Source organism: Triplophysa dalaica, chromosome 18 (assembly GCF_015846415.1).
Source record: "Triplophysa dalaica isolate WHDGS20190420 chromosome 18, ASM1584641v1, whole genome shotgun sequence".
Lineage (NCBI taxonomy): Eukaryota > Metazoa > Chordata > Actinopteri > Cypriniformes > Nemacheilidae > Triplophysa > Triplophysa dalaica.
Genome location: NC_079559.1, coordinates 16,873,815 through 16,879,972, shown reverse-complemented (window position 1 = coordinate 16,879,972; position 6,158 = coordinate 16,873,815).

Genomic DNA, 6,158 nt, shown 5'->3' with positions numbered 1-6,158 from the left:
CTGGCACATCCATAAGGATGAAACAGCAAGTTGACTGAAGTTTCACATGAAAAAATAGTTGCTGTGAAAACGTAATTCGATAAAGCATATGTGCACATCATTTGACACGAATCTGTCAAAAATGATTTACTCATAATAATTACTTTTTAATTACTCAATTATTCGTCAATATTCCTAACATGTACGCTTGCATGCATGTTTGCGTTTTCCTTGGGCAAATTATAAAAAAATCCAAAACTCCAAAATATATAAATTAACACGTGTGATTTGGAAATTAAAAAGGATAATATCATTCATTTAGTTTAAATGAAAAATAGTTTTGATGTGATGAATTCAAAAACTCAAAATCATTTTAATTTAAATCTGAATTCTGTTAATAATTGTATTAAAAAAAACTTTATATACAGACTTTATATATAGAATTTATATTCTGCATCCCATGTGGTGCCTTATGATGTTTGTATTTAGGATGTTCATTTTAACATGTGCTGCACGAGTGTAATACAACTGTGAACATGCATAGACTTGTTTTGTGCTGCAGGTTCCCTCATCAGTGGTAAGTTTGTTTTTACATTTTATTGGTTCTTAGAGTGTGAGAGGACTCAACCCTTTCACCAAATCTCCCTTAAGCAGAGTTGTAGTTTGAAGACAGAGGTGAGCTGGAGGTAATAAGCACAACGCAAAAGAATGTGTTTCCTTTGATCTCTATTGATTTTCTGAAGCTTTCACTTCATCTCGTCTGTGATTTACTGAATTATTCTTTATTCTATATGCTGTTTTATCACCTGACAAATTGCCTATTAGTTTAACTTTACATAAATATTCTGTAAAAATAAAATATTACACTATACTATCTTTCATCTTTCTGATGGATGACATACACTGTTATCCATGTTGCGACTGACAAACAATCAACCATGTTTTGATATGCCCCCTATAAATACTGTCACATCAATCAATCATGGAAAATGATCGCAACTAGATGGGGCTCAGATCAAAAATGATTCATTTGCATAAAAAAAGTTCTGGATATTTCTTACAGTTGACATTCTTACTGTTTGGAGATGGTGTGAAAAGACTTTATTGAAAAGATATTGGGCCATTTATTGAATCTAATGGGATTGAAGCACAGAAAATAGTTTTTTGCTCTATGACTTAAGTACAGGTGTGATAGACTTTCACAACAGTTAACGTGGGAGGCAACCTAATCGATCAAAGCCTACCGTGTCAGTATTGGTTAGGTGTCTGAATCACATTGATATTACATAAACACAGAGACGTTCAAGAGCGTTCAACAGGAAACGGTTGCTTGGCACAAAGGTGCAAATGGCTTTTGATTTTAGATCATGACTCTTACAGTGATTTACACGAAGAGTGGATGAACAAAACAAATGTTCAGTTGCAGAGGACAATAACTGTAAGGCCAGTAATGTTCTGATTTGAGGAACTGGCTTTGGATGGATGAGATTGGATTCTCCATAACGTCATTACAGTGGTAAGCCAATAGAAAGTGTTAAATCAAACCTGATTCTTCTTGCCAACAACCTGCTACAGCGCTCTGAAGGACAACTTTAAAGGGGTCATATGGCGTGAACACATGTTTTTCTGTGTCTTTTGTGGGTTATAAGTTGCCCATGCATGTATGTCGGGACAAAACATGCATTTTATCTAAAAGCGAATGCTCACACAGACCTGCATGAAACACTTCGTGTAACCACACCCCCACAAATCTACGACATTTCGTGGTATGATTTGAATAAGATCGCACAAATCTAAAAGCAAGTAAGGTGGGCGTACTTGTAAACCTCATTGTATCGTCGTCGTCGTGGCCATGTCGTGGAGACGCTTTGTGTTTTGTTGTGAAAAGAAGGCCTCTTTGTTTGCCGTTCCAAAATATAAGACAACTAAAAACGAATGGTTACATTTTATGAACAATACTGTACCAGAACAGTACAATCCGAATATTCAAGTGAGTGCCGCGCAATTATCAGATGATTGCTTCATGAACCTGGGACAGATCAAGGCCAGGTGTGCATGAAAGGTTTTGTTAAAAAGTGGGGCACTTCCAACCATTACAACTTCGCAAGGACAGTCTGACGCTTCAGATTTGCAGCCTGAAAGTATACTTGCATTTCAAAAGACTTTGTTACAGACTAACCCAAGTTGAGTTTGTCATGTGTTTGTAGCGTATTTTTATTCTTTGTGTGATCTGCAAATGCTGACACGCTCGCACACCGTGAAGAAAGACAACATAAGTCCTAATAATGTTCCAACTAGAGGCAACACTTGTCTTGTTTTCTATGTTTTTTTTTTGTTGCAAGGAGACATGGCTAACACTGGTTGATCACTAACAGCAAATCTTTATAACGTCAAATGTAAAAGGTATTAAAGTTAGTCAGTGGCGTAAAAATGTGGTATGCAGCATAATGCGCCTTCAGTTGATTTACCATCAGCAATAAACTGTAAAGAAGAAGAAGACTCGGGAATGGCGGTGTGGTTTATTTGAAAAGTGACGGAGTTATACAAATACTACTGTTGGGTAAGTGCATTTTGTTTAGTTTTATTAATGTGGTTGAGTCTTACTTGCTGGACACGAAGGAACTGAAAGAAATGTTGCGCACATTGTCACTGCCATGTAGTTTGTGTTTGGCTGAAATTAGCTAGCAGGCTAAAAGGTAGTTTAAAGTTACGCTAGTTTCTACACTTGAACTGTGCTGTGTAACGTTAATGCTTCTTGCTAGGATATTGATAGCAAAATCATTAATCCCCCAAACTGCTAACTCGTTCCCTGCCACAGTTATCTTGTCATTTAAAAATCAACCGTTCACTGCCAAAGACAAGTTATTATTCATTACAGAAAATGTATTGTGAGCCATCAAAGTTTAGAGAACATGTTAAAAAACCCTGAAGCTGGCTGAGAACTTTTTTTGTAAAGGCTGGCAGGTAAAGAGCTAACGTTGGCTGAGTTTTGTGTCAGTTACAATTAACATCAAGTTGAGTAATTTCATGCAACTACAGGAACAATGTGTAAATAAATCAGGGGTTCCAAACCTTCTTCCTTTGGGACATCCGGCCTAATTGTTTGTATTAAACACAAAATGTGACAGCAAGTGTCACATTCAGTTTAGGTGTAGTCATGTGTCCAGGTGTGTCTGTACATATTAATGAACAGATTTTTCTTTCAGGATTCCAAAGGAATATTTTCCATGCTTTTCGGTTTAAAGATGACTTCAGCGAATAGCTGGCATTCTGGAACATGGCAAGTCTACATCTTCTATTAAGAGATTGCATTGTGACAAAGAATGTGTGTGTTTGTGTGGATGTTAGTTTGTGTTTTTTTTTTTTTCTCTTTCTCTGTGTATAAACAAATATTTGGGTAGTTAACAAAAGAACCATAGTGATGGCAACAAATCTGAAAACAAACTGTAATTTTTCTGAGGTGAAGTAATCCTGAGTCATTTATTTCACAGAATCACGTTAAATGCCTTTATGGTGAAATTTATCATGAGGGGTGGTCAACTTAAAAAGAAGCCATTCAAAGCTATACTATATAGTTCAAGGTAATTTTGGCCTTATGACATTGCAAAAATCTCTTGTTCCTTGTCTATTTTTTCATTTATGTCATTTTTATTTTCTCTATTTAGTGGACTTCTCTGTAAGAACATCAGGTTTTACCAGAAATACCACTTTTACAAAGTTTAGAGGGTCTTTCTCAAGGGCACCACTAATCTAACATATATTCTTTGTCACAATCTAGACTCTTCATAGAAGATGAAGACTTGCCATGATCAAGAATACCAGCTATTTGCTGAAGTTCATCTTTCAAAACGAACAGCATGGAGTACAGTACTCATCAGGTGCTTTTGCTGCCCGTAAATACGTTTATTCTAGTGTTATTTGTAACTTTTTGACATTCGGTTATTCTAGAGAAGAATAAAGTCTAATACATGTTAATTACAATCTTGTATGTATTTTAAATTTAGTTGTGTGATAATCTGACTTTTTCTAAATACATTCATGTAATTTACCTCAAATTCTGCCTTTGATTTTTTTTCTACTTTTTTAATATTCATCTTCTTTTCTCTCACTCAGATGCTGTGAACAGGTGTAGCCCAAATGCAACAGATTCAGACTTTGATGCAGCAATGGCGGAACACATGAAGCACACTGGGGTTGATGGATACTTGTTTTATGGCTGGTTTAACAGTAATACAAGACTGTTAGGAAATAATTTGGTAGTGCCATAGCTCTGACTTCCATGCATCAATGGTGGAACACATGAATCACACTCCTGGCAGAGCCGGTGGTTGGGGACCAAGAAAATGAGTTAACATTTTGAAAAAAATGGACTTAAGTAGTTTCAAATGTGTTTCTGTAATACTGTACTTTTGTCATTTTCATGTTTGATTAATGGCTGCTGAACATCAATGTTAAACTCCATTGCTATCGAGATTCTACTATTTTAATTTTCTTGTTTGAATAGTAGCTGTAATACAAATGGAAGACAATTAAAAAATGTGATGTTCACTATAAAATATGATGTGCTAAATTAAGACACTTATTTTTGCTTAAGTCCACATATAAAGTGTTATTGTTTGTGATGTACACGTGATTGAAACGTTTTATAGACGTTCAGGTCAGACCGGACCGATTTTGGACCTTTTTAAAACGTATGTCAATTTAGGACACGTAAACCTTTAGACATAATTGCTTGCCTTGCACGATGTTACACAACGTGAGTATGATTATATTAAACGCATTCTTATATATACGCTTACATTAAGCAGCTACACATCTAGTAATAAACGTCCGGAAGCGGACACATTTGGACGTCCAGGGACGGGCAGAAAAGACGTGGAAATCACGTTCAGATGACGTCGGTTCAACTTTCATTTTGGAACTATTTTTCAACCGTGACGGGACGTGTCGGAATTACGTCTTTTCAACGGTCACTAAACGTCCAAATGTTTATTGGGTAGTGAGTCGGGTGCAATGCGCTTGACGGTCACAGACCACAGGTTATATTCCAGGTTTCGCGGGTTCGCACGCGCAAGCAGCCAAGAAGTACTATTTTAATATATTTTTTATATATGACATTTGTAATGTGTATCTATGGAAACACACCTTGCGTTATACTACCTTCCCAACAAACATTTAGACGTTTGATGACCGTTGAAAAGACGTCATTTCGACACGTCCCGTCACGGTTGAAAAATAGTTCCGAAATGAAAGTTGAACCGACGTCTTTGACGTCATCTGAATGTCAGATTATCCCACAACTAAATTTAAAATACATACAAGATTGTAATTAACATGTGTTACACTTTATTCTTCTCTAGAATAACCGAATGTCAATAAAAGTTACTAATAACACTAGAATAAATTTATTTAAGGGTAGCAAAAGCACCTGATGAGTACTGTACTCCATGCTGTTCGTTTTGAAAGATGAACTTCAGCAAATAGCTGGTATTCTTGATCATGGCAAATCTTCATCTTCTATGAAGAGTCTAGATTGTGACAAAGAATATATGTTAGATTAGCGGTGCCCTTGAGAAAGACCCTGTTAACTTTGTAAAAGTGGTATTTCTGGTAAAACCTGATGTTCTTACAAAGAAGTCCACTAAATAGAGAAAATAAAAATTACATATATGAAAAAATAGACAAGGAACAAGAGATTTTTGCAATGTCATAAGGCCAAAATTACCTTGAATTACATAGTATAGCTTTGAATGGCTTCTTTTTAAGTTGACCACCACCCCTCATAATGAATTTCACCATAAATGCATTTAACGTGATTCTGTGAAATAAATGACTCCGGATTACTTCACCTCAGAAAAATTACAGTTTTGTTCTCAGATTTGTTGCTGTCACTATGGTTCTTTTGTTTACTACCCAAATATTTGTATCTACACAGAGAAAGAGATAGAGAAAAACAAACAAACACAAACTACATCCGCACAAACACACACATTCTTTGTCACAATGCAATCTCTTAATAGAAGATGTAGACTTGCCATGTTCCAGAATGCCAGATATTCACTGAAGTTCATCTTTAAAACCGAAAAGCATGGAAAATATTCCTTTGGAATCCTGAAAGAAAAATCTGTTCATTAATATGTACACACACCTGGACACATGACTACTTCTAAACTGAATGT